Source organism: Rosa chinensis, chromosome 7 (genome assembly GCF_002994745.2).
Source record: "Rosa chinensis cultivar Old Blush chromosome 7, RchiOBHm-V2, whole genome shotgun sequence".
NCBI classification, from domain to species: domain Eukaryota; kingdom Viridiplantae; phylum Streptophyta; class Magnoliopsida; order Rosales; family Rosaceae; genus Rosa; species Rosa chinensis.
Genome location: NC_037094.1, coordinates 10,512,833 through 10,536,849, shown reverse-complemented (window position 1 = coordinate 10,536,849; position 24,017 = coordinate 10,512,833). Strand labels below are relative to the sequence as shown.

Below are 24,017 nucleotides of genomic sequence, written 5' to 3'. Positions count from 1 at the left end.
TTCGAAGCTTAAATTAGTAACTTAATTCACCCCAATACCAGACATGGCCCAATGGTCCAGCCATGATTTTAGGCTATGGGTTGAGTTTGAGTTTCAACTTCACCATTACTTTCCGGATTCATTCAACCTACATCCATTAAAGTAGAACTCAGCATTGTCTTGCCCCTTTGCTTCTGCAATTTGGCATCACACAGGTTAATAAATTTGGTCTCCTTGGGTTGCCTAGTTCAATTCCAGAAGCATTAGCCATTGGCCTATATCATGGTTGTAGTGCTCAATTAAAGGAGTTATGGTCTGCTTGTTTTGTTTAAATTCTAAAGAATTAAATATCAAATTTCTCATTCATTTGTTTGACTGAGTCTGGGTCTTCTCTATCTACAATATTTTCCGTTTAGCATAAATTTTAAATCTTTTTCACTAATGGAAGATAAATTTGAATTCTTCTTAAATATTATAGGTATGTCATTCACGTTTAGCAATTCAAATATGAAGGGAAAAGATTTGTGAGATACCCAAAATCTAGATTGGGTTCATGTTATAGGGAAAATTCTACAATGTGTTAACGTATGACATGCATACAATTGACTTAAAAATGGTAAAATGAGTCCTCAAAATAGGACTAATACTCAAAATAGTAACCTGAGTCCTTAAAGTGGTAAATTTTTTTAGTTACCACATGAGTCCTCAAAATAATAATATTAGTCCTCAAAGTGCTAACATGAGTCCTTAAAGTAGTAAATTTTCTTAGTTTACCATATGAGTCATGAAAATAGTAATATTAGTCCTCAAAGTGATAACATGAGTCCTTAGAGGGATAAAAATAGTTGATGTATGAGAAATGTTAACATACCATAGCTGTACCCCATGTTATAGGAGGCGATGATCAGGCCATCTATGAGATGATTGCAGGCTTGCAGAGCAAAGTTATGTAGTTAACTATGTTACCTCCTTTACAATTGACGAAGAAGATGAAGAGTTAGTGCTCAAATGAAAATTCTTCGTGATTGAATTGATAGAGATAAAATAATAAAAAATAAATAAAAAGAAAAAAAGAATAACATGTAACAAATTGTTGAAGATGTTTAAAGAAAAAGAGATTTGAGACAAATTGTAGAGAGAATTGTGTGTCATATTATTGAGAATAAGAGCCCTATATATAGGGATTACAAAATACTAGTTCTAATATTACAAGGAATACCAATCCGTGTAGGATTGGGAAATCTAGAACCTTCTCTCCTATTGCTACTCCTAGTTTGATAAGGCACACTAAATCGATATTCCTTCAACACTCCCCCTTGTGCCGCTCAAACTTGGTGGTGACGCTTCATCCGTTGCCTCGTTAAAAACCTTGCCAGGTAATAAAAACCCTGTGGGACAAAAATGATCCTGGTCGAAGGACAAAAAGAGCACAACACGTCCTTCACTCTTCGAGATCGAACATGTAGACATCATAACTCCCCCTGATGTCAATATCTCCCCCTGATTGCTACAATCGTGGGAGTTCAGATAACTTTCTCAATCCGATGCTCCTTACATGTTTCTCGAAGGTGGATTTAGGTAACGACTTAGTGAATAAGTCCGCTACATTATCCTCTGATCGGATTTGATTCACTTCAATTTTTAGAAGTGCTTGTTGTTGCTGATTATAAAAGAATTTAGGCGAGATATGCTTGGTGTTGTCACCCTTGATGAAACCTAACTTCATTTGCTCAATACAAGCTGCATTATCCTCATAAATGCATATATGGAGGTTCATCTGTGGTAGTCTTCAAACCACAACTTCCTTGAATATGTCTAATTACAGACCTTAACCATATGCATTCACGCACGGCTTCATGTAGAGCAATAATCTCTGCATGATTTGAGGAAGTAGCAACAAGGGTCTGTTTCGTAGACCTCCAAGATATCGCAGTGCTTCCCATGGTAAAGACATAACCCGTTTGGGAGCGACCTTTGTGAGGGTCAAAGAGGTACCCTGCATCAGCAAAACCCATCAAGACATCATTGTCGTTTTGATGAAGGGGGATAGGGTGAGGCCGGCCACCCCTTGTGGTGGTGACAGCGTTGGCGGCAACATGGCCGGCCACCTTGTCATGGTGGACTGTGGCTCCATGCCTAATGGGGTCCGATCCCATTCTTCCGTCATTCATCTTCTCTCTGTAGGGATAAAATAGGCCCATATCAATCGTACCTCTTAGGTATCGAAAGATTGCCTTTACACCAATCCAATGGCGACGTGTTGGCGCGGAGCTATGTCTAGCTAACAAGTTCATTGCGAATGAGATGTCTGGTCTTGTGCATTGAGCTAAGTACAATAATGCACCTATTGCACTTAAATAGGGCACTTATGCCTCTAATAGCTCTTCGTCCTCATCCTTTGGAAGAAACGGATCTTTTCCTGGTTCAAGACTACGACAGATCATAGGAGTACTCACATGCTTTGCTTTATCTTCATTAAAGCGCCTTAAGATTTTCTGAGTATATGCAGACTGATGGATCAAAATGCCATCACTACGGTGCTCAAGTTCTAAACCGAAACAAAACCGTGTTTTCCCGAGATCTTTCATCTCAAATTCGGATTTCAAGTATTTAGCAGTTTCCTTCAACTCATCTAGAGTTCCAATTAGGCTCATGTCATCGACATAAACTGCTACGATTGCAAATCCGGAACTTGTTCTTTTAATGAACACGCATGGGCATATTTCATTATTAATATATCCCTTCCCAATCAAGTAGTCACTTAGACGGTTATACCACATCCGTCAGGATTGTTTTAATCCATATAGTGAGCGTTTTAATCTTATTGAAAACGCGCTCCGTGGTTTATAGCCACTTGATTTGGGTAATTGAAGTCCATCTGGAACCTTCATATATATCTCTGAATCTAGATCCCCATAGAGATATGCTGTAACCACATCCATAAGCTGCATGTCAAGTTTTTCGGAAAATACCAAACTGACAAGGTAGCGGAACGTTATAACGTCAATTACGGGAGAATATGTCTCCTCCTAATCGATTCCAGGGCGTTGTGAGAAACCTTGCGCCTTGAGTCGGGCTTTATATCTAACCACCTCATTTTTCTCATTACGCTTTCTAACAAAGACCCATTTATGGCCAACAGGTTTTACATTTGGGGGTGTCTGCGTTATAGGTCCAAATACTTGTCTCTTTGCTAGTGAATCCAATTCAGCCTGGATCGCATCTTTCCATTTAGGCCAATCCGCTCTTCGTTGACATTCTTCGACAGAGCGAGGTTCGATATCATCATATTCTATGATTCCTTTTGCAACATGATATGCAAACGCATCATCAATTGCCATAGAATTTCTATCCATCATCTCATGTATACTAGTGTAATTCATGGAGATCTCTCTATTCTCTGGAGTTGGTTCTGACATTGGAGCGTCCCCCAATGATGTCTCTTGGACATAACCATAATCCGGAATGTTCTCATGAGATGGATTATTTACATCGATGATTAATGGATTATTTTGTGCCAAACTCGCTTTCTTTCTTGGGCGAGAATCCATCGAACCTATTGGCCTCCCGCGCTTCCTGGCAGGAGCCGTGGGCCTAGCCACAACGTCACTACCACTGTGGACGTTGGCGCCATGCTCAAGTGCCCTTGAGGTGGCGTCATGTCCTCTAATTTTAGGGACATCAATCCTTGCAGGCACATTTGCAGCAGGTATGTGTGATCTCATCACTTTAGCGATATCAGAAAACGCATCAGGCATCGATTCTGCTACGTTCTGAAGATCGAGAATTCTCCGCACTTCAATTTCGGACTGTGCGGTTCGGGGATCAAGATGAGACAGAGTAGGGACAGACCACGACAATTCCTGTCGTTCCTGTTGAACATTTATGTTCTTATCTCCCCCTAACGACGGGAAGACTGTCTCATCGAAGTGACAATCCGCAAATCTTGCTGTAAAGAGATCGCCTGTCAAGGGTTCTAAATAGCGGACAATGGTTGGAGGATCATATCCAACACAAATGCCTAATCATCGTTGAGGACCCATTTTGGTGCGCTGTGGCGGCGCAATAGGCACATATATTGCACACCCAAATATGCGTAAGTGTGAGACATTAGGCTCATATCCAGTCACCATCTGGGACGCAGAAAAGGGTTGAGTAGCAGTGGGCCTTAGACGAATAAGCACAGCTGCATGCAAAATTGCATAGCCCCAAGCAGGAATAGGGAGATTGGTGCGCATTACCAATGCCCTAGAGACCATTTGTAGTCGTTTAATGGCGGCTTCTGCGAGACCATTTTGGGTGTGAACATGTGGAACTGGATGTTCAACCTCAATCCCAATGGACATGCAATAATCATCAAAAGTTTTTGATGTAAACTCTCCAGCATTGTCTAATCTTATAAACTTAATAGGATGATCAGGGTGGTGAGCCCTCAACTTAATAATCTGTGCTAGGAGTTTAGCAAATGCAGCGTTCCTAGTGGACAATAGCATGACATGTGACCAGCGTGTCGATGCATCAACCAACACCATAAAATATCTAAATGGTCCGCATGGTGGTTGAATAGGTCCATAAATATCACCTTGGATTCTTTGCAAGAATGATATATTTTCTTTAGTGTCCTTTGCATAGGATGGTCTCGATCCTAATTTTGCTAAAGAGCAGGCTTTGCAGAACGAATAATGGGCTTTAGAAACAACCAATGAGGATTCTGGTTGAGCCACGAAGTCACAATGGACTTGAGAAGTAGAAATTGGAGTCAGGGGAGTAGAGGTGGCGTTAAAGCCACCCTTGGGCCGCAGGGGGATGGCGGCGTCGGCTTGTGATAGACGAACTTGAAGGGGAAAGACACCGTGAGGCGCAGGTGCTCCTCCTTGATCCAAATGTCGAGTTTTACTTCTTTTCGTTCTGAAAAATGGATGTCCGTGTGAAGTCTTTAATATACGGATCATCATATCACGACCTGGATGTCCTAAACGGTCGTGCCAAAGCCTATATGTGTCAGAATCCCATAAATCATCTCTCATAACATGATTGGATTCAATTATGCGTATAGTGGTTGCATACAACCCACTAGATCGACACATAAGTTTCTCTAAGACTCTTTTATGTCCGTAGTCATTAGAGGTGATGCAAAGGAACTCTTGTCCATTCTCACAATATGATTCCGCATGAAAACCATTGGCTCTTATATCTTTAAAACTCAATAGGGTTCTTCCTGCCCTAGGAGCATAAAGAGCTTCGGTGACAATTAAAATTGTGCCATTTGGCAACATAAATTGGGCTGGTCCTCTACCATGAATCAATTGAGATGATCCAGCCATCGTAGTCATGGAAGATCGAGATGGCGTCATCCATAGAAATAATTGTCTATTTCGAAGGATGGTATGTGTAGTAGCACTATCCACGAGGCATTCTAGCTCTTCGGGAGACATACTGAAAAATAATAAAGTTCGGAATTAAAATATGTCCAAGACATAGAATTAAAATAAATCGATACTTTATTAATAATAGCCAATGATTACATCAAAGTTTCTTGACCAAAATCTAATCCAACATAAAATCAAATCGTAGACAAATCGTAGTCACTCTATCCGTTTGGTAACTCCAATCAAATATGACCAGGAAAGTAGAGAGAGATGTCGGTGGAGCGAAGGTCTCTTAAGTACCACTAATCTCAATTACTGTTCTAGACATCATACTTAATTCGATGCGCCACATAAGATAGAATTAATACAAAATGTCATTTATTGACTAAGGCATATTGCCATTACATAATTCTTGGAAGTAAAACTAAGGACTATACTAATCAAAATCTGCAGCATCTTTGTGCAATTCTTTGTCAGATTTGAAGTCCGCTATGGTGAGATTGACATTGGCATTATCACCATCTTCTTCTGCTTCGGCAAGATAGGCTTCATGCTCTCTAAAGTCTCTATATGCCTTGTAATGCGCAGCTAATTGCTTGCTTGCATTGCATTGCTTGAACCAATGTTCACTTGATCCACATCGATGACACATGTCATTGTGATTTCCTCCCCTTAATTGAGGTGCATTATTTGTACTTGGGTGGCGTCCCCTAGAAGAGTTGGCCCCATTCCCACGGCCTTGGGTGGCTCCTCCACGTCCTAGAGCCCCACGGCCTCCTCTCCCATGTTGCCATGTATTGCCACGTGTTCGTCCTTCATTCTGACGATTACCTTCCTTTGTAGGGTGGTTATATGGACCGAAACGTCCATTGTGTCCCTTATTTTTAGGGTTCCGTTCCTTGCGCCCTCCTTTGGGTGCATGATTATAATTCGCCTCTTGAACACTCTTAGTTCCTATAGGCCTTGAATTATAATTCTTCACGAGGATATTATCATGTTTTTCATCTACAGACATGATATTAATTAGCTGATGAAACCTCGTGATCCGTCCAGTGTTGAATTCTATTCGATATTGCTTTGATAGCAAAATAGCTGAGACGGGGAAGGTGGAGAGAGTTTTCTCAATTAATTCTTGCTCTGTGACAAGTTGTCCACAGAACCCCAACATGGTTTTGAGGCGTAGAACTTCTGAATTATATTCAGCTACAGACTTGAAGTTGGCGAATCGTAGATTGCCCCATTGAACTTTCAAGTCGGGGAGGAGGGTATCCTGAACATTACCAAATCGCTCTTCTAGCGCAACCCATAATTCCCTAGCATCCTTGATTGCCATGTACTCCAATCGGAGCGATTTATCCATGTGGCGTCTCATCAAGATGAGAGCGGTGGCATTATTTGTAGCCGTACGCTCAAATAAGAGGTCGGGATTTGGTGCTTGAATTACGGGTAGGATCCATTTTGAAGTGAGGTGGTTCTCAACATCCGTGACCCAATTATATGATATTCCGAGCCAGTTGAGTCAAGGATAGGAAAGTCAAGCGTTGACTTTGACATCCTGAAATCAAGAAGAAGAAATATATTAGTTTCGGAGTTAAAACTTCAACGACAACTAATAAATAATAAGATTTCCGAGCTATGCTACCAAGAAATCGATTTCCAAGAATGATTGGATTAGACCGAAACAATGATGTTTATATGTTCATAAATAGATGCTTACGGATGCTCTTAGTCCGAAGTCTTACGAACGCTCTTAGTTCGTTAATTGCGTGAATCCCCACGATTCCGCTTTTCAAGAATCGAACCCACGTTATAAGAAAGGTGGGATGTAGAAGAAGGGAGGTTGCAAGTCCCCGAAGAAAAAGAAGGAGGAATTAAAATTCGAAAACAGGAACTTTAATTTAAAAACTTACTTGTTGAAAATTCGGAGCAGATTCTGTTCTGAACAGCTTGTACTTCGATTGGTGTACAGATCTCAATATAACTCCGATAAGGCTGAAATTCGGAGGTTAGATGGAAGAGATAGAGACGAACAACTTTTATGAAGAAAGTTTTTCGATCTGAGCTTCCGAACTAGATGTTTCGAGGCTTGGAAGTAGACGGATGTGCACAGGAACGGGAAAAAGATGCAGTGGTGTGCGTTGGCTTGTTTGCGCAGCAGGGATGCTTCGGTGGCAGCAGGGATGCTTCGGTGGCAGCAGGTTGGAACGCAGGGCTGCAGGGGCTGCTGTGTAAGGTTGCAAACGCACGGGCGCGCAGGCTGCAGCGAAGGCTCGGCTAGCTCGGGCTAGGGGCTGCTTTGTGAATGAGTTTTGGTTTTCTGTTTTGTGGTTAGAGTCGTGTTGATAACGTGTTTAAGGAAAAAGAGATTTGAGAGAAATTGTAGAGAGAATTGTGTGTCATATTATTGAGAATAGGAGCCCTATATATAGGGATTACAAAGTACTAGTTCTAATATTACAAGGAATACCAATCCGTGTAGGATTGGGAAATCTAGAACCTTCTCTCCTATTGCTACTCCTAGTTTGATAAGGCACACTAAATCGATATTCCTTCAACAGAAGATACATATTTAATTATTTAAGGGTGTTTTGGTATAGTTAAGGAGGTGTACTAAGTTTCATGTTTTAGAGCAACTCCAACAGTTTCCATATACTCTTATTTTACTCTATTTTAGGAGAAAATGAGTCTCTTTTGCTCAAACAGATTTTTCTATAACTATTCCCATTTTAGGGATAGTGAGGAAAGTGAAAACCAAATTTTCTAACTTTACAACAATGTCTAAAATTTTAAGAAAGGATTATGGAGATTTTAGAGATTGCTGTAAATAAAGAATTTGTTGGAGTTGGAGAAAAAAAAGAGGTTAACACTTTGACTTTTGCTTCCCTATAATACAAAAATTATAGAAAGCTGTTAGAGTTGCTAGCTCTTAGCCTCTTAAGTATTTACAAAAATTGAATTCGAGGTTTAATAAGTAGGAGAAGGTCCAAATATCACATTGGTGATATTTAGATGTCCAACTAGAATAACCTGTATTGGAAAAAAAAAAATTGCAAAAAACAGCTTGCGGCTTTAGTTATTAGACTTTCTCAATTATATCACAAGGGATTCTAGTTTTCAACTCTTTAGTCTAAAACAGAGCTTCAACAAAAATGAATGAATTGGCGGTAATAGAGATAGACAAAAAGAGGCAAACAATACTTACAAAGTCGCTATTATTTAAGGTATTATGCGACATTCATTTAAGGAAGAGGAATAATAGCAACGACCACGAGTAGTATTTAGTATTTACAATTAGATTCAACTGCATGTAAACTGTAAATTATTTTATGAATGTTGCGTGGTCTCTTTTATATATAGATATGCGGTGTACCCATCCATTTCCTAATTGTAAGCAAACTCTGAATAATAATTCAATCCTAATAGTTTCTGAAGACGATTTTTTTTTCTGTTTTGTGATGAACGGGCTTAACCATAATTATTGTTCTTAAGGTGTTTTTAGGTTTATTTATTGGCTTCCAAGTAAGACACATGGATATTTTCATGCTCTACAGTTGACTTCGAAGGTAAACAAAAATAGTTCTACCAAGATACACAAGACAAATAGAAGCCGATGGGTTTGAAAAAAGAAGAGAAAAAAAATTGTAAACGGATTCTAACGGGCAACCTGCCAATCCGTACTTAATTCATTACATCCCGTTAAGTTAACTGGTTCTTACGTGCCAAACCGCTCAATTAAAAACCTGCACAAACCCTCTCCGTTACCAGGTCTAATTTCATACTTCGGTTCGCATGTTCGATCTTTTTTACGTTTACCTTCTTCTGTCTTCGCATACCAACTTGCACGTACACCACGCTTGGAGATTGCATCTGGAAGTGGTGCATTTGATCTTTTTTTCTTTTTTTGAGAATATATGCAATTGCTTGATATGATTCATTGCTGCAAGGTTGTAACCGATAATATCCTTCTTTGCCTTTTAAGTTGGGTAAAGAACCTCTTTTAAACCAGTCAATATTGGTTTTTACAGCTGGACTGGAAATCAACTGATTACAACTTTTCTGCTGCAGCAGTGTAATCACCCTGGTAATGAATTCAACCTCATCGATCAGGACGTAGACCAACATCCTTGCAGAGAGACAAGATCTTCAAGTCATCTGAGAAGGGTAACCCCAATAGCAACGACTCCAAATCGCTCGCTTGTCTTAACTTTCAAAAGTTCATGCAGAAAATAATCAGGAGGAGACAGCCCTAGCATAAAAAGGATTCGGTTGAAACTCAGCACTTACTTTTTCCGCCTCGTAATTGGTGTGTCGCTTTGATTCTTCCCATGCTATTTCTAGTTTAGTAACAATTGAGTCGGTCAAAGAAATTGTTTTCTTTAGTTTTCTTCCCAGCAAAAGCCACATGCAGCTCCCTCCGCTGGGATTTTTTCCTTGTTCTCATATACATCCTTTGAAGTCAGACTCGTAACTTTTCCAACTTCAGTTTTTCTCTCTCTTCCTCAAGAAAAAATGGCTCATCAGTACGATCCCAGCGGCGAATTGCTCGATCGTGAGATCCGTGACAAAGAAATTACCATGGTAATTACTAATAGCAAGGCAACAAACACCCTCATGGTGTCCCTTCATAGCTAAAAGCAACTCAAATTTATCAGCAACCAAGTAGTTTACTTGCTTATCTTGCCCAACACTGACGAAGTAATGGGTATTTGGCACAAATTGTACTCGCTGAACACTGCTCTTATGATCAAACATTGATTTGTGGCAGTCACCAAAATCTAGCCTCCAAATCTTCACATTTTTGTCTTCAGATCCAGTCACTATCAGATCTCCGTCGGATGAGACATCCAGACATAGCACTGGCAGCTTGTGACCATATAAGGTTAGGAAAAGTTTGAGTGAATCCATATAGAACACCTTTAGTGTGGTATCCAAAGCCACCAAAAGATATTTGGCATCAGGGCTGACAGAAACCACACAAACATCAGTATCCATCTTCTTCATTCTTACATTTGACACCAGCAGGGGCGCTTAGAATCCTGTTACAAACAAAGTGCATGAATTGATGTTCCTTTGCCTATCAAATTTGCAGGTAACAAGCAAACCAATAGTGATATACCCTCGGTTCATGACATTTTAATTCAGGTTTACTCGGTTCTTGGTATCGGTTGTCCGAAACCCACGATAGAGGGTTTGGGGCCGTCTCCTACCAGGCCACTGCCATGGGCGAGCCTCCTCCAGCATGCCCGTGGGGTTTTCTTCAGCAATTCTCTGACACGAGATCTCCTTCTTCTACATCTGAACAGAAAACTCACAAAGCAAAGACCTTTGCATCCATTGTTGCAGGTTCAGAGGAAACCCAAGTTCCTATCAGCCAACTTCCAGCTCCAACAATTCGTGGAGACACGGTTTATGTGAAGATCAATGAGAGGATCTATCAAGATCAATTAGCAGCCTGCCGAAATAATTTGATCGGTCGATTGCTACTCCGTAAGGGCACTATTCCATTGAAAACTGAAACTCTCAAGGCTTCTCTGCATACTCTTTGGCGTCCGTTGGGTCCGTGGCGTCTGGTCCCCATTGGCAAAGGGTATTTTGATATTCACTTCAACTCTGAAGCAGATATGCGCAAAGTTTGGGGCGGTGGGACTTGCACTCTCGAATCTGGAATTTTTCGTCTGTCTCAATGGAAACCTGATTTCAGGCCTGGTGATGTGCTTCCCCAAACGCATATATTGAGGATTCTACTCACTTATTTGCCACTTGCTCATTTGCGCAACATGTTTGGCAATGGCTAGCATGCTGTTTTGGGACTTTCTTACCGACTAGTGGCACTATTGGTGGGTTATTTACCTCCATTATTGGCAAGTCTTTCTCTCCCCAACTGAAAAATATTTGGCTTGCTAGTTGTCTCTATGCTCTTATGGCTATATGGAAAGCTCGCAATAAGCTTAGATTTGAGGACAAGCGCCCTTCCCTCATGCGAATTTTCAGCTCTCTCAAGGCTTGGCTTCGCTTTGCTGCTCCTTACATGCCAGGTTATTCGAATGGTTTGGTTGACACTCAGTTGTTGGTTGGGTTGGGTATTCAGCCTAGGGGTCGTCAACGGGCCGGGCCGGGCCTAATTACCTTTTTTTAAAATAGCGGGCCGGGCCGGGCCGGGCTTCATTATAAATGACAAGATCCAAGCCCGGCCCGGAAAGGCGGGCCTTGCGGGCTTTTACGGGCCGGGCCGGGTAGCCCACGTCTTTACGGGCCGGGCCGGGCTTCATTAAAAAAATAAGTTTTAAAGATATAATTTTTTTTAAGGGGTTTGGAACCCATTGGGAGGCTCATCCCCACGCCCGATTCAATGTATTGAAATAAAAAGACGGAGAATACAAAGTATAGGAACATTCTCAATCACAACTTAGAACAAAAATAAATTATTAATACAACTTATATGCAACTTGGACTTCAAATCTTCAATGCTTCTCTAAATGCAATGAAAGCTTTTTACTCTTCCCTTTTATCATATGCCTGCAGCCCTGCATAATTGGTACAGGGTGTTAAAAATTGTCCCTTGGTTATCAAACATAAATAGAGAAGATACTCTTCCAATCAATTGAATCAAACATCTAATTTCCACCAAAAATTCATACTAAAGCACTTAAAAATCGTTAAAAAAATACATGTTTCTACTTCTCTATTGACCTTGAAAATTGAGGCTCCAGATTTGTTGATAACTCATGGGATTCAACTGATATTGGTAACTACACATTTAAATAGAGATTTAAAGAACCAGCAAACATGTTTTGGTAAACTGAAGCATAAAAAAAATAGGAGCAATGAACCAAAAATTATGTACCTGTTCACCAGACACATTTCCAGAATCATTATCAGATTCATTTCCACCTTCATCTTCACTATTTCCCATCCAGTCTGGTCGTGCTTCCTTAATGAGTCTCCTTTCTTCTGCTAGCTGCATTTCACGCTGAGCCTCTTGCATCCTTTCTTTTGCTAAACCCCAATCTTTCAAGCAAATCAACGCCTCTATTGTATTTGGACTCAAGCAAGCCCTTTTCTCAGATACAACTCTACCTCCTGCACTAAAACACGACTCCGAAGCTACAGTAGAAGCTGGAATTGTTAGCAAATCTCTAGCCATGAGAGAAACTATAGGGTATAATGATTCATTTGATTTCCACCAAGCCAAGACACTAAATTGATTATCATCATCAACTTCAGTAGTCGGTAAATCATAGTACATTTGTAAATCATTAGAAGTCGCAGAGGAAGTATATGAAGATGATACCTTTGCCCTTTTCAAACTTTGCATTGAGGAATTACCAACAATAGGCAATGCTATAGAACCCGGAGCACTCGAGGTAGAAGAAGTAAAATTTTCAGATTGCCTAGGTGCTACATCTGCTGACACAATATTCTTCTTATATGTTTCATAAAGAGCTTGCAATTCAGTTCTTAACTCTAACAATTTTATATCAACATCAAGCTGATCAATACCCATGCATTTTAACCATTCTCCAACAGCAAATAACTTAAATCTAGGATCCATAATTGTAGTAAAGCAAAAAGCTTTAGGAAATGTACCCCAATACTTATCAAATTTGTCCTTCATTGCACCCAATGCATCCTTAAAAACATTAAAATCAGAATATGCCTCAAATGCAAAATGGATATCTATCAAGCAACTAATAACACGACATGATGTAGGGTAATATACACAAGAAAATATCTTAGTTGAGGATGCAAAAATCGATAAAAAGCCATTAACTAGTTGTGCAATTGACCAATCTTGTTCGGATGGAACATCTAAATTGCAAGATCGTGATTCATTCACTTTTAGAGCATACATATTCAAAGGCCCTTTATAACTTAAAGCTACTTCTAAAAGTTCATAAGTGGAATTCCACCTATGAGGCACATCATTGTCAATATTTTTTTTTGGCTTTTGCAAATCATTACAACAACGCACCCACAATTCATGTCTCTTATTAGAAGAATTCATGCTTCTAACAACATTGATTATTTTATCAATAGATGGACCTAAAATACGTAAACCATCTTGCACAATCAAATTCAAAATATGGGCACAACATCGCACATGAAACAACCTTTTAGGCACTGCCTCAAGCATAAGATAAGTGGGAAGAACACATGCAACCACATCATTATTCGTAGCATTGTCTAAAGAGATGGAAAATATTTTATTATGAATGCGCCAAGACAACAATTCTTCAAATATATGATTTGCAAGTGACTCTCCCGTGTGAGGGTACTCAATCATCTTAAAGCATATTATTCTTTTATTTAAAGACCAATTTTTATCAATAAAATGTGCAGTAAGTGACATGTAACCCATTTTTTGACGCGATGACCAAACATCCGAAGTCAAACAAATTTTGCCTTCAAACTTTTCAAAAAGACTCAAAAGCTCATTTTTGCTCTTAACAAATTTCTTCATCACATCTCTTTTACATGTTGGGGCAGAAATTCCTACATATTGAGGACAAAATCCTCGACGAATCATTCCTTTAAAATCATGTTTTTCAACAAAAGTAAAAGGCAATTCAGCTCTAATAACATAATCAACAAGTTCTCTACGTGCAACTTTCTTATCGTAAGCAAAAGTTGAGATATTTCCAGAAATATCGGGACCTAATCTTTTCTGCCCTTTCTCATGAATTTGTAAATGTCTTCTTAAATGACTAGTACCAGCACTAGCACCACCTCTAAGCAAAGTCTTACAAAGCCCACATTTATTTTTTGGTACCATATTTCCACGGTCATTAACTTGAACCCTTTCAAAAAAGTCCCAAACATTACTAGTGAACCTAGATTTCTTAGAAGATGCTGAAATAGATGAAGCTCCAGTTTCAGTCACATTATCAACATTAATATCATCCATTTCTCGCTGGAAATAAACAAGGTTCAGATATTACTTGAGAGTTTTGAATGAACAAACTGCTATGAGGCACAACTTATTCGCAGAGATGCTACTGTCCATTCCTTGGTTTGCTCTTCCTCGTCCTACAATATGAGAGATCACAATCAAAACAAGAAAAAAATAGCATATAGCAACTAGATTGTTACTAAGAACTAGTCACTAGTATCAGACTATCAGTTATATATTCATTGTGACAATAAGAACTCAAAACATGCATAAAACAATATCTAATCATTCTAACCCCAACATCTAATCAAAGGAACAACTGGGTTCTTCAAAACGCATAAAAAAAATTAACTCTTTCAACTCCTGTCCAATAAATCAAAATACCAACTTCATAAGAAAAATAAAATGAACAAATAAGACATAACCTTGATTCAAAAGCCATCGTTTCAACTTGATTCAGTTTCGTTTCAGTCCGTACTAGATTGCAGATATATGCATTCTGAAGCATGAACAAACAAAGAAATAAAACTCATTGTTTAAAACAGAAACTGAAAATGAAAATGAACAAATCAGAAAGAGATTCGAACCGATTACCAGCTTCCAGGAGTTCCATAAGCCGAATAGGGGAAGCCTCCGAATATCTTGCACTAGAACCTGCACATTACAATGATCAAAAAGTCAAACCTGTAACTTGAATCTTAGTCTGAGATTCGAACCGATATATTTCACACTAATCTATTTCAAGACAAACAGAAAATTGAAGAAACGGGTTCTTAGTCTGCGATTCGAACTTTGTGAGAAATCGAGGAGGATGGACCGATGGAGGATAAATCAGACTGGAGATTCGTAAGAAATCGACGAACAGAGGCAGCGGCTGTGAGATTCAGAACGAGAGAGAAGAGGTAAGATTGATCGGGGACGGCGGAGAGAACGAGAGAGAAGACTGAGTCGTGTGAAATCGACGAACGGAGGCAGCGGCTTCGTGCGAATCAGAACGAGAGAGAAGAGGATCGGGGACGGCGGAGAGAACGAGAGAGAAGACTGAGTCGAGTGAGAGACTGAGTCTGAGAGTGTGAGAGACTGAGATACTGAGTGATTGACCTAGTGGGTGTGGGGAGTGGGGACGTCCAGACCGACAGGACGTGGGGTTTGTCAGTTGTGCCGTTGTGGGATGGTGTGACCGTGTGAGACAGCTGGTCTCCAATAGTCCAATCCAACGGTAAGAAACACTCATTGTAGCATAGGATTCTCTTTATTTTGAAACAACGGTAGGATCCGTTTCTTGATATATGTATTATATATATATATATATATAATTTTATATAATACATATTTATTTGCGGGCTTTTACGGGCCGGGCCTAGCGGGCTTTTGGCGGGCCGGGCCTATGGGCCGGGCCGGGTTTCTAACCCCTAAACCAAGCCCGGCCCACTACCCACCGGGCCGGGCCTATGGAGGGCTTTTTGGCGGGCCGGGCCGGGCTTTTGGCCCTGCGGGCCGGCGGGCCTCCATCGGCCCACTAGGCCCACGGGCTAAATGATGACCCCTAATTCAGCCTATTCCTAAAAATCGAGTGGCGCCGCGGTTAGTTCTCTGGCACCCTCCAATTTTTCCTTGGATTAAGTTGAATACTGATGGTCTTGCAAAGGGTAATCCAGGACCTGCAGCTTGTGGTGGTGTGTTTCGTGACACCCATGGTCATTACATTGGCGGTTACTGTCAAGGATTGGGACACAAATCTGCCTTCTACGCAGAGCTTATGGGTGTGATCATTGGGATTGAATATGCCTTCCAGTATGGTTGGCGATGCCTCTGGCTTGAATGTGATTCGACTAGTGTTATTGCATGCATCAAATCCTCATCTTTTGTTCCACCTTGGCCGCTACGAATTGCATGGCTTACTTGCTTAGCACGTATTAGAGCAGTGACCTTTCATTGTTCCCATATTCTTCGGGAAGGAAATACGATGGCTGATAGAATGACAAACATGGGCTTACTTTCTCCATCCTTGGTATGGCATGTTTCTCCCCCGCCTAATATATCTCCTTATCTTCTTATGGATGATTTGGGATTCCCTTACCTTCGCCATGTTTAACTCTCTTTCTTGCATGGGTTGGTGTTGGGCTTGTTTTAATAGTTGGAAGTTGGGTAAATTTGCGATTCTGCTTCAATCTTTTCACTTCCTTTTGACTTTCTTTCTAGCTTTTGGGGTAAGGTTTATGTCCCCCCCCTTCTTTAAGTTGTATTTTCTTTTTTATGTTATTAATGAAATAATAATAGGGGGACGGGCGGTGGGTTCCCAGAGTGTGGCAAACCCCTCTCCTTCGGGATTGAGGGTGGGACTTGTTCCCTACATCGTTTGCCTCCGAGGAACTAATATCGCCTAATCCCTTATTCAAAAAAAAAAAAAAAGTCATAAAAAAAGTCAAGAAGGTCGAGCCCAATAAAACAGCAGGAATGGAGGGCCACAAAGCTGGAGGGGAACATCAAGGATGGGATTTCATCCGAGACAATTAGGGATTCCAACTTGTCCAATCAACAAAGAAAAAAGATAATTTTTATTATACCTGAGCCCATCCATAGACATATTAGGGATTTTTAAAAAAAAAAAAAATTTGTTCGAAATGATTGAAATGACTCTGATGATCAATAAGTAATAACAGTAGACAGATCCCACTTTGCATATTATCAAAAGCTTTTATAGATTTGAGAAAACAAGCCGCTCAAACGCTGATAGTTAAATCATAAAGACATCACCAAATCAGGACATAGACTCATGGAAATGAGACAAAAGTCTGCTCCAGAAATAAGTCCTAGAGACTAGAGTTAATAAATGAGATGTTACCATAAGAACTGATAATGATAGTAATATAGGACTAGAACTTCAAACTGGAGAAGGTACATAGGACATACTTGTTTGACTTCATATTCCCAGAACTTAACATAACCATCTGAGCTTCCTGTGACAAAACCATTTTCATTGGGAATTCTTGCAATAGACTCAAAAGAGCCACGTACCATGAGCTTAATTCCACTACTTGAGTGACAGTTGCACTCCCAACGTCAATAATTTACATTGTTCCACTCCTGGTTCCAACAAGTGCAAACTTATTATTGCAACAAGGAAGGATAAAAGCACACATGCCGAGTCCTGTGTCAATAGTTCCAAGGCAGTAACCATTCCTTGGATTCCAGATCTTTGCTGCAGTGTGACTAGTTGACATCAAAAGTGTGTAAGCGTTACACTCAGAGATCGCTGGCCCCGGAGGTCTATACCGCGTGTATGATTTGTTGCTTAACTTTCAAGAGAATAAAATACGCATAGCTAGATGACCGTTCAGAGACGAGGCTATTGTGGCTAGGCAAGTCTTGGGAGGGTTTGGACAAAAAGAGATGGAACATATCTTTTTGCCAGGTCGAATAGTTTGGAAATGTTGAAAGACTGCGGAGACCATCTTTCCCTCTTCTCCAGCTCCATCATCTTTCATCACCTCTCATGGGCAGACTTTTTCTTTTAAATCCGGCGAATCCTGCGGTTTGCTTTACGGTTAGATTCAGCTTCATCCAGTACGCTGAATATATGTATTGCCTTTCCTGCCTCTTGATATGCCAGCAAATTTCCGGACTTGTTCTTGCATTTTTCGCTGATATTCACCAAAGAGCTTCAAAACTTGCCATTTATCATCTCCGCAGTTTGCAGTTTCTGTTTCATGGCAAGCTTCAAGGTCATGTTTAATTGTGTAAAACCTAAGTTCCAAGTCAGCAGAGCCAGAAACCAAATATCTTTTTTCTGGATCGGTATCTATGGACCAAATTTCACTATGATGGTCACTTATTGTCTGCATGCAATGGGAGGAGTTTCAAGATCCCAGACCTTCAAAAATTTGTCTTTTGAGGAACTAACGAGTTTCTTACAAGAGTCCAAGAAGACGAGGTCAGTGACCAGATTGCCATGCCCACGAAGGCGATAGATGCCCTCGGCCCTCTACACATCCCACAATATAATGTCCTTATCTTGGCCTCCAGAAACCAGGCTATCTCCAATATTGTTGTACCATATGACCGTTGAATATGGTCTCACATATTTTATTGTGGGAGTCCCAAATTCTAATGCTACCATGTCTATACCCGGTAGCTATCAGAGAAGAGGTAGGCGAGACCGCGATGGAGGTGACTGGCCCCGGAGAATATCCATGCCAACAGCAGAAGGAGTTAGGGGTTTTGACGCAAATGCCTTGTCGCACGTTCCAGACGCCCACCTTTTCCAGGCCCGGGGAAAAAAGGTGCTTCCCGGAACTGTCGTAGGCAATGTTTGATTGCCACAAACTATGACGCCGAAGGCGGCACCCTACTCGTATCGCAGGTACGACTTCACCATGATTCCTTTCTCTCCGCTCCTGAAAATTAGGGTTTATGTTTTAACTTTTATATTGCAAAAGCCCAAATTTTGAGCCCATTCCATTCGTTAAAGTATTACTAGGCCAGTTCCATAAACAACTATGAATAATGTCGCCGCCTCATCACTTACAAGCAACTTTTGGTTATGCCACCCACCTCAGGGAAAGAGACGATATGATGCCATCGCATCCATTGTCGGACCGATGATTGCTCCGATATACAACCAACTCTGATACACAACCAAATATTAAAGGCCTGTCCAAATTGTATTTGAAACAATGGAGATGTTTAGGTTTGTGCACAAAGGTATTTCAGATCTTCCTTGCTGTCAGATAGTTTGAAACACGTACTGTTTGTAACTTTTCCTAGTGGTGGAGTTTACTTATGGGTGGTGGTTATCATACCAAGCGATATCAAATGAAGGTCAAGGATAGATGAGAATATCTAACTTATTGCTAATTAGTTTATGGTGACTAGGAAAGCGATGAACATTCCTATCCGAAGGAATTAGTGGAGCAAATATTTTTAGAGATATACTTTTGTAAGTAAGTGTGTGTGTGTGTGTGTGTGTGTGTGTGGGGGGGGGGGGGGGGGGTCAGACTTGTCCATAAAAAATATATGTATGCCGAAAAGAAAAAAAAAATGAAAAAAAATAAGTATACGGCAAAAAAAAAAAGTGTATGGATTTTAGTCCTCCCTTTGTGAATAAGGAGTTTATTTTGAATTGAAGGCCTATTTAAGAAAATTTGGTTTTTGTCCTATTTCACAAGTGTTAAAATTAAAGGAAGGTTTAGAATGAAGCAAAGGCCCAAAAAGATGACATCTGGCCTTAAAAAAAATGTCTTACTTCATGCGTTCGAAGGCTGATTACCGCGAGGAGTTTCAAGATTTTGTTATCTCTTATGTTCTTCGAGTGCTCCACTAGGTTCTTTAGGATCTTTGTTATTCCCTATCCTTTCTTTCTTTTAACCTTATCCCTTGGCCCCATTATAGCCCTGAATAAAAGACATATTTGATCATTGGGGACGGCAGTTGGTCTGTGGAGATTTGTGCATGGAGATGAGCCTATGGCTTGGGTTTATTTGGTCTTATGCTAGTATCGTTCGTGAAATCTTTATAAAAAAATGTATTATCAGAAAGAGCTTTCCTTGTCATACTATCTACATGAGCTTTTTGTTGCCTTATATATATTATCTCTCTCACGTAGCAATATTTAGGATTGTGTGCATTAAAAGTCAAAAAATCATGAGTGAAAATAAATTGAGAGCATGTTTGTGAGAAATTAAGTTGAAGCTTATTTGAAACATGAAGATGTTGAGATTTCTTAAGGCCTGCTCACCTAGGGGACAGTTTTTAAGGGATTGTGAGGGACAAGTGAATCTGATGACTAAAAATAAATGCACAATTTTAAGTTGTTATAATTTCTGCTTTTATATTTAATACATGTGGTTGAGATGCATTTGTCTCTCACAGTCCCTTAAAATTGTCCCTTAGGTGAGCAAATCTGGAGATTTCTTTTGTTGCATTGGTTTTTATTATCTCTGCATTATATTTTTATCATGATGGTTATCAAAGTAAATTAGCTCTTAAGTCCGATTATGAGTTTGATTTCATGACTGCTTGAATCTTGTTGACCATAGTTGTGGCCATTATAAATTCTCTGAGATGTTTGAAAGACGTTAGGTCCGTGTCTTTTGTTCTAGTTAGTTCTTTATTTGCTAGGGACTAGCAAAGTCTAAGTGTGGGGGTATTTTATAGGAGCATATTTATGCGATGTTAATAACGTTAATCTCTATACTTTCTTTGTTAGTTTAGTGTATTTTCTCGTTATTTACGTTGTTGTTGTAGATAAACTGAAACTGAGAGGAAATCGATGTGTATTCTCATTGATAATAGGGGCTTCTTTATATAGAGGATTACAATGTATAGAATTTCAATCATACAAGGAAAGTAATCGTACATTGAATAGAAATCTAGATCCTTCTAATTTAACCCTATTACCACTAGGTCAAGTAACATAGAGTTTGGGCCAAACACAAATTAGAGTTTACTTGAACACTCCCCCTTGTGTTGCCCAAACATGGTGCTTCTCTCGTTACCTCTTTAAAAACCTTGTCGAGTAACAAAAACCCAGTGGGACAAAAATAACCTCGGTCGAAGGGGAAAAAGAGCACAACACACCCTTCACGTTTAAAGATGAACATATAGACATCTCCCCCTGATGTCTGCATCTCCCCCTGATGACTACGATCATGGGAGTTCAAATAATTTTCGCAAGCCAATTCTTGCCACATGTTTCTCGAACGTGGATTTGGGCAATAACTTAGTAAACAAGTCTGCCAAATTATCCTCAGATCGAACCTAGTTCATTTTGGTATTTGAGGAGAGTCTGTTGTTGCTGATTATACTTGGTGTTGTCGCTTTTGATGTAGCCTTGCTTCATTTGTTCAAAACGAACAGCATTATCGCAAATGCTCGTAGGCTCATCTTGTGGTAGACTTCAAACCACAATTGTTCGAACATGCGTGATTATGCATCCAATCCATAAACATTCATGAACCACTTCGTGAAGAGCAATAACCTCTGCATGGTTCGAAGATATAGTGAATACGGTCTGTTCTGTAGACCTCCAAGATATCACAGTCTTTTCCCATGGTGAACACTTAACTAGTTTGGGAGTGACCTTTGTGTGGGTCAGAGAGGTACCCAGCATCAACAAAACCTTCCAAAACACTTGTATCATTTTGGGATGGGGATAGAGAACGCAGGCCAGTGTTGGCGGCTTTTCTGGTGTGTGATGGGTTCGAATTCATCTTCTCTCTGTAGGGATAGAACAAGCCCATATCAATCGTACACCTCAAGTACTAAAAGATATCTTTTACACCAATCAAAATGGCGCCGCGTTGGCGCAGAGATATACTTTAGCTAACAAGTTCACTGCAAACGAGATGTCCGGTTCGGTGCATTGAGCTAAGTACAATAATGCGCCTATTGTACTCAAGTAAGGCACTTCTGCCTCTAGCACATCTTCGTCATCATCCTTCAGACGAAGAGGATCATTTTCAGGATCAAGACTACGAACAATCATGGGGGTGCTTGAAGGTTTGACCTTGTGAAAATGCCTAAGCATCTATCGACACGATGCTCAAGTTCCAAACTAAGACATAATCGTGTTATCCCATAGTCCTTCATCTCAAAATCGGATTTCAAGTATTCAGCGGTTTTCCTGAACTCTTTAAGGACTTCTAATGAATATCATGTCTAACATGAACAGCGATAAAATCCGAAACTTGTTTTGAAAATGCGTGGGCATATCCTTTCCCAATCAAATAGTCATTTTAGCGAGTGTTTCAACCTCTTTGTAAATGCGCTCCGTAGTCTAGAGCCACTTGACTTGGGTAAATGAAGTTCACCATGAACCTTCATATATATTCCGTATCTAGATCCCTATAGAGATACGTAGTGACCACATTTGTAAGCTGCATGTTCAGTTATTCAGAAACTACCAAACTGACAGGGTAGTGGAGTGCAATGACATCCATTACGAGAGAATATGTCTTATCATAGTCGATTTCAGGGAGTTTTATGAGAAGCCTTGCGCCATAAGGCGAGATTACCATCTCTTTTTCTCACTACGCTTTCTAACCAAGACCCATTAGTCAACAGGTTTTATGTTAGGAGGTGTTGGCATCACTAGCTCAAAAACCTTCCTTTTCGTTAGAGAATCCATCTTAACCTGGATCGCATCTTTCAATTTAGGCCAAATCTCTCTACGTTGGCATTCATTCATCAACGGAGCATGGTTCGATATCATCTGACTCAACAAACTCATGCACAACTACATCATCAATTATGATGGAGATTCTATCCCACGTCTCATGTACACTAGTGTAAGTTTCATAGAGCTCTATATTCTCGGGAATATGTTCTGATGTTAAGGCGTCCCCCAACAATAACCATAACCCGGAAGATTCTCATGAGACGGATTTTGAGTCTTGATGATCAAAGGATTGGAATGTGCCAAAGTGTCCTTCGAACCTACGGGCCTCCCACAGCCTGTAACGCCAGAGTGCCACTCTCTTTGGCGTTGGCACCATGCCTACCTCCATTTAGGGTGGCGTTATGTCCTCTCGTAGGGACGTCCTTCCTTGCAGGCTTGTTTGCAGCATATTTGTGTGATCTCGTCGCTTTAACAGAGATCGAGATGAGACATAGTGGGGACAGGCCACGACAATTCCTGTCGTTCCTGCTGAACATTCGTGTTCTTATCTCCCCCTAACGACAGGAAGACTGTCTCATCAAAGTGACAACCCGTAAATCTAGCAGTAATGAGATCGTCTTGCAATGGCATTAAGTGGCGGACGATTGTTGGAGTCTAAAATCCAACGTAGTTGCCCATTCGTCTGTAAGGACCCATCATAGAGCGTTGTGGCGACTCAATTGGCACAACACGTGACTAGCGTGTTTGCGTGTCAACCAACATCATGAAATATTTAAGCGTTCGCAAGTTGGTTGAATCAATCCAAAAAATCCCCATGGATTCTATGTAAGAACAGAATGAGTATGTTAATTTCCTTTGCGTAGGACGGTCTTAGTCCTAATTTCCCTAAGGAACGGGCTTTGTAAAACTAGCGAGAGGCTTTAGAAGCAACCAATGAGTATTTTGGTTAGGCCTGAGCGTCTGAAACGCTATTTGAAGCAAGTTGGTGATTGCAACATCACCTGGGATGCCATCACCATGATGGACGCTATCCATGGCGTAATGGATAGAGAATGCGTCAGCCCTAGGCTGGTGGTGGATGGAGGCGGTGCCCTAGGCAGCTGCGTCGGTCACACTTAGTCCAGAACTCAACTTTTGATTCATGCTTCATTTCGCTCGAAGGAAATGATGTCCATGTGAAGTCTTTAGTAGACGGATCATCATTTCATGACCAGGATGACCTATCTTGTTGTGATAAAGCCAATATGTGTCTAAATCCAAGAGATCTTCTCTCGCAACTTTATTGGATTTAATAGCTCGAATAGTGACATAAAATCCACTAAAGAGACACATAAACTTCTCTAAGATGCGCCTTTATTCGCAATCATTAGAGGTATTGCAAAGGAACTCATTTCCGTTCTCTACATGCGTTTTCGCATAGAATCCGTCGGCTATTCATAGGTGTGATTTGCCCTAGAAGCGTAGAGAGTTTCTGTGACAGTAATTAAGGTGTCATTTGGCAAGTGGAACTTGGCCTATTCCATGTCCTTGAATTAATACTGATGGCCCAGCCATCATAGTCACAAAAGTCATATGCCCAGAATCAAAATGGAGTCATAAAGAACTCGAAATTTTATTCATAAGCCAACGGAGTTACATCATTGTCTCTTTGACTAAACAA

The 24,017-nt window shown here is 40.4% G+C and overlaps 1 pseudogene; it reads right to left on the bottom strand.

Moving 5' to 3' along the window:
• Nucleotides 1-9,157: 9,157 nt before the first annotated feature.
• LOC112177394 lies at nt 9,158-18,616 on the bottom strand (annotated as a pseudogene).
• Between the last annotated feature and the right edge of the window lie 5,401 nt (nt 18,617-24,017).